The following is a 5799-nucleotide window of genomic DNA, read 5'->3' as shown; positions in this document are numbered from 1 at the left end:
AGTGGATATACGGCGTGTTGCAAGGAGGTATTGAGCTTGTGTGCGTGCGTGCGTGTGTGTGTGTGTGTGTATGTGTGTGTGTGTGTGTGTGTGTGTGTGTGTGTGTGTGTGTGTGTGTGTGTGTGTGTGTGTGTGTTGCTTGACGCTGTTGAGTTGAGTGAGCGAACAGATGTTGGGTGAGGGACCAGGTGCTTTGAGTGAGAGATTATCTGTTTTGTTGATAAACCAGTTGTTTTGAGTGATAAACCAGGTGTTCTGAGAGACCAGGTGTTTTGAGTGAAAAGCCAAGTGTTCTCAATGAGAAACCAGGTGTTTTGAGTGAGAAACCAGGTGTTTTGAGTGAGAAATCAGGTGTTTCGAGTGAGAAACCAGGTGTTTTGAGCAATAAACCAGGTGTTTTGAGTGAGAAACCAGGTGTTCTGAGTGATAAACCAGGTGTTTTGAGTGAGAAACCAGGTGTTCTGAGTGATAAACCAGGTGTTCTGAGTGATAAACCAGGTGTTTTGATTGAGAAACCAGGTGTGTTTTGAGTGAGAAACCAGGTGTTCTGAGTGAGAAACCAGGTGTTTTGAGTGAGACACCAGGTGTTTTGAGTGAGAAACCAGGTGTTCTGAGTGAGAAACTAGGTGTTTTGAGTGAGACACCAGGTGTTTTGAGTGAGAAACCAGGTGTTTTGAGTGATAGACCAGGTGTTTTGAGTGAGAAACCAGGTGTTTTGAGTGAGAAACCAGGTGTTTTGAGTGATAAACCAGGTGTTTTGAGTGAGAAACCAGGTGTTCTGAGTGAGAAACCAGGTGATTTGAGTGAGACACCAGGTGTTTTGAGTGAGAAACCAGGTGTGTTTTGAGTGAGAAACCAGGTGTTCTGAGAAACCATGTGTTTTGAGTGAGAAACCAGGTGTTTTGAGTGAGAAACCAGGTGTTCTGAGTGATAAACCAGGTGTTTTGAGTGAGAAACCAGGTGTTTTGAGTTAGAAACCAGGTGTTCTGAGTGATAAACCAGGTGTTTTGAGTGAGAAACCAGGTGTGTTTTGAGTGAGAAACCAGGTGTTCTGAGAAACCAGGTGTTTTGAGTGAGAAACCAGGTGTTTTGAGTGAGAAACCGGGTGTTCTGAGTGATAAACCAGGTGTTTTGAGTGAGAAACCAGGTGTTTTGAGTGAGAAACCAGGTGTTTTGAGTGAGAAACCAGGTGTTTTGAGTGATAAACCAGGTGTTCTGAGTGAGAAACCAGGTGTTTTGAGTGAGAAACCAGGTGTTCTGAGTGAGAAACCAGGTGTTTTGAGTTAGAAACCAGGTGTTTTGAGTGATAAACCAAGTGTTCTGAGTGAGAAACCAGGTGTTTTGAGTGAGAAACCAGGTGTTTTGAGTGAGAAACCAGGTGTTTTGAGTGATAAACCAGGTGTTCTGAGTGAGAAACCAGGTGTTTTGAGTGAGAAACCAGGTGTTCTGAGTGATAAACCAGGTGTTCTGAGTGAGAAACCAGGTGTTCTGAGTGAGAAACCAGGTGTTTTGAGTGAGAAACCAGGTGTTCTGAGTGAGAAACCAGGTGTTTTGAGTGATAAACCAGGTGTTCTGAGTGATAAACCAGGTGTTTTGAGTGAGAAACCAGGTGTTCTGAGTGATAAACCAGGTGTTTTGAGTGAGAAACCAGGTGTTCTGAGTGATAAACCAGGTGTTTTGAGTGAGAAACCAGGTGTTCTGAGTGATAAACCAGGTGTTCTGAGTGAGAAACCAGGTGTTTTGAGTGATAAACCAGGTGTTTTGAGTGATAAACCAGGTGTTTTGAGTGATAAACCAGGTGTTTTGAGTGAGAAACCAGGTGTTCTGAGTGATAAACCAGGTGTTTTGAGTGAGAAACCAGGTGTTTTGAGTGAGAAACCAGGTGTTTTGAGTGATAAACCAGGTGTTTTGAGTGAGAAACCATGTGTTCTGAGTGAGAAACCAGGTGTTTTGATTGAGAAACCAGGTGTTTTGAGTGAGAAACCAGGTGTTCTGAGTGAGACAACATTTGTAGCATTTGTTGCAACCTGGATGGTTCTGTCCCACAACTTGCTATCTGTGTCACCCTCATGAGGCAGAAAGGCAGCACCGTGTGTGACTTGAAAAAGCCCACTGTGTGGGTGAAACGTTGTCAATAAAGGATCACATTATACTGCATTTGTGTTTATATTTCCACCTCCCTGGATGGTTCTCATCTAACCAAGAGTGAGACCCAACATATCGCTCTAGCAATTATTACAGAGTGGTCAATAAACTGATAGCCTGCTGTTAATGGTAGCTATTAACCTTCAATGGCCCCTCATGAGGCTTTTGCCTACACGTAAATGGCCGCGATAAATAATTTAATACCCTCAGAAAAATGCGCTAACTTGATTAACAGAGGTTATCGTTAATGTAGTTTTATTTAATGCAGACTGGGTTAGTATGTTTTTATTATTTATGTGAAGGGATAGACTTGTGTGGGTTAATTCAAGGTTAGGAGAGCTTGAGGCTCGATCCTCCGTCCACTAATAGCGAGCCACACACACACACACACACACACACACACACACGCTACGTGCATAACTATACCGTACACACAAGAGAGGACTCTAGTTTGAGTTTCCGTACGTACTCACCTGTTTGTGCTTACACGGGACGAGTTGCAGCTCTCGGCCATACCTTTTGCCGCATACCTAGTTCACTCCCTTCTACTCTCTTGAGCAGTCATACCTATTCTTAACACTGTGCATGGAGCTTGCCTCCACTACTTTGTCTGGGTTATTACTCTTCCTGACCACCTTGAGGATGCAGAAATAGTGTCATGTATGTACGTGTATGTGTGGAAACGCATCCGGGCAACAAACTAGGATGTTGACGGAGGATCGAGCCTCCACTACTCGTTTTGCCTATGCTGATTGAACTCGTAAGGGTATAGCAGTTAAACGAAATACAATCTACTGCTCATTCGAGGGACTTGCTATCTTATCTTGAGGTAGCTGTCTTAGGTAAGATTATAAAGTTTGTGGTGGTTCTGTAGTATGTATAACAGCCTCATACACCACTCACTGGTATGAAGGTGTATACCGAGTGAGACACTTATGCAACATATGGGAATCTTTACTGAAAAAACGCTTCGCCACACAGTGGCTTCATCAGTCCATACAAAGGAGAATGGTGTAAGGAGAGGAGGAGTCTGAGGTAACCAGTCCCTCAGCCTGGAGTCGATGTGTGCCGCCTGAGAGACCTCATACGTGGCGATGAGGGGAAATTCTGTAACTAAGTGAAGAATGGTGTGATAAAGGAGGAAAATTGGTGGTGGTAAAGTTATATATAACGAATTTAAAGGGGAAAATTCCGTGAGGGTGAAACGTAATGTATGTGATGGCCAAGTGAATGTTATGTGGTGATGAATGTTATGTGATGATGAATGTTATGTGATGATGAATGTTATGTGATGATGAATGTTGTGCGATGATGAACACGTTTAACGAAGGATGACGTGTGATTTCAACTGGAAGATATGTGCACATGAAGTGAAACTGATGTGTGCGTGTGTGTGTGTGTGTGTGTGTGTGTGTGTGTGTACTCACCTAGTTGTACTCACCTAGTTGAGGTTGCGGGGGTCGAGTCCGAGCTCCTGGCCCCGCCTCTTCACTGGTCGCTATTAGGTCACTCTCCCTGAACCGTGAGCTTTATCATACCTCTGCTTAAAGCTATGTATGGATCCTGCCTCCACTACATCGCTTCCCAAACTATTCCACTTACTGAGTACTCTGTGGCTGAAGAAATACTTCCTAACATCCCTGTGATTCATCTGTGTCTTCAACTTCCAACTGTGTCCCCTTCTTACTGTATCCAATCTCTGGAACATCCTGTCTTGTGTGGTGTGGGTGTGGTGTGGGTGTGGTGTAGTGTGGTGTAGTGTGGTGTAGTGTGGTGTAGTGTGGGTGTGGTGTGGTCTGAGTGTGATGTAGTGTGGGTATGGTGTGGTGTGGGTGTGGTGTAGTGTGGGTGTGGTGTGGGTGTGGTGTGGGTGTGGTGTAGGTGTGGTGTGGGTGTGATGTGGGTGTGGTGTGGGTGTGGTGTAGTGTGGGTGTAGTGTGGTTGTGGTGTAGTGTGGTGTAGTGTGGGTGTGGTGTGGGTGTGGTGTGGTTGTGGTGTGGGTGTGGTGTGGGTGTGGTGTGGATGTGGTGCGGTGTGGTGTAGGTGTGGTGTGGGTGTGGTGTGGTGTACTGTGGTGTAGTGTGGGTGTGGTGTGGGTGTGGTGTGGTTGTGGTGTGGGTGTGGTGTAGGTGTGGTGTAATGTGGTGTGGGTGTGGTGTGGGTGTGGTGTGGGTGTGGTGTGGGTGTGGGTGTGGTGTGGGTGTGGTGTGGTTGTGGTGTGGGTGTGGTGTGGGTGTGGTGTGGGTGTGTTGTGGTGTGGTGAGGGTGTGGTGTGGGTGTGGTGTGGTTGTGGTGTGGGTGTGGGTGTGGTGTGGTGTTGGTGTGGTGTGGGTGTAGTGTAGTGTGAGTGTGGTGTGGTTGTGGTGTGGGTGTGGTGTGGGTGTGGTGTGGGTGTGGTGTGGGTGTGGTGTAGTGTGGGTGTGGTGTGGGTGTGGTGTAGTGTGGGTGTGGTGTAGGTGTGGTGTAGTGTGGGTGTGGTGTGGGTGTGGTGTAGTGTGGGTGTGGTGTAGTGTTGGTGTGGTTTAGTGTGGGTGTGGTGTAGTGTGGGTGTGGTGTGGGTGTGGTGTAGTGTGGGTGTAGTGTGGGTGTGGTGTAGTGTGGGTGTGGTGTGGGTGTGGTGTAGTGTGGGTGTAGTGTGGGTGTGGGTGTGGTGTAGTGTGGGTGTGGTGTGGGTGTGGTGTAGTGTGGGTGTAGTGTGGGTGTGGGTGTAGTGTGGGTGTGGTGTAGTGTGGGTGTGGTGTGGGTGTGGTGTAGTGTGGGTGTGGTGTAGTGTGGGTGTGGTGTGGTGTGGGTGTGGTGTAGTGTGGGTGTGGTGTAGTGTGGGTGTGGTGTAGTGTGGGTGTGGTGTGGAGTGGGTGTGGTGTGGTGTGGGTGTGGTGCAGTGTGAGTGTGGTGTAGTGTGGGTGTGGTGTAGTGTGGGTGTGGTGTGGTGTGGGTGTGGTGTAGTGTGGGTGTGGTGTAGTGTGGGTGTGGTGTAGTGTGGGTGTGGTGTAGTGTGGGTGTGGTGTAATGTGGGTGTGGTGTAGTGTGGGTGGGGTGTAGTGTGGGTGTGGTGTAGTGTGGGTGCGGTGTGGGTGTAGTGTGGGTGTGGTGTGGGTGTGGTGTGGGTGTGGTGTGGTGTGGTTTAGTGTGGGTGTAGTGTGGGGGTAGTGTGGGTGTGGTGTGGGTGTGGTGTTTGTGTGGTGTAGTGTGGGTGTAGTGTGGGTGTGATGTGGGTGTGGTGTAGTGTGGGTGTAGTGTGGGTGTGGTGTGGGTGTGGTGTAGTGTGGGTGTAGTGTGGGTGTGGTGTGGGTGTGGTGTAGTGTGGGTGTAGTGTGGGAGTGTGGGTGTGGTGTGGGTGTGGTGTAGTGTGGGTGTAGTGTGGGTGTGGTGTGGGTGTGGTGTGGTGTGGTGTAGTGTGGGTGTAGTGTGGGTGTGGTGTGGGTGTGGTGTAGTGTGGGTGTAGTGTGGGTGTGGTGTTTGTGTGGTGTAGTGTGGGTGTAGTGTGGGTGTAGTGTGGGTGTGGTGTAGTGTGGGTGTAGTGTGGGTGTGGTGTGGGTGTGGTGTAGTGTGGGTGTAGTGTGGGTGTGGTGTAATGTGGGTGTGGTGTAGTGTGGGTGGGGTGTAGTGTGGGTGTGGTGTAGTGTGGGTGCGGTGTGGGTGTAGTGTGGGTGT

The sequence above is a fragment of the Cherax quadricarinatus genome, chromosome 37 (genome assembly GCF_038502225.1).
Source record: "Cherax quadricarinatus isolate ZL_2023a chromosome 37, ASM3850222v1, whole genome shotgun sequence".
NCBI lineage: Eukaryota > Metazoa > Arthropoda > Malacostraca > Decapoda > Parastacidae > Cherax > Cherax quadricarinatus.
This window is presented reverse-complemented; position numbering follows the sequence as displayed.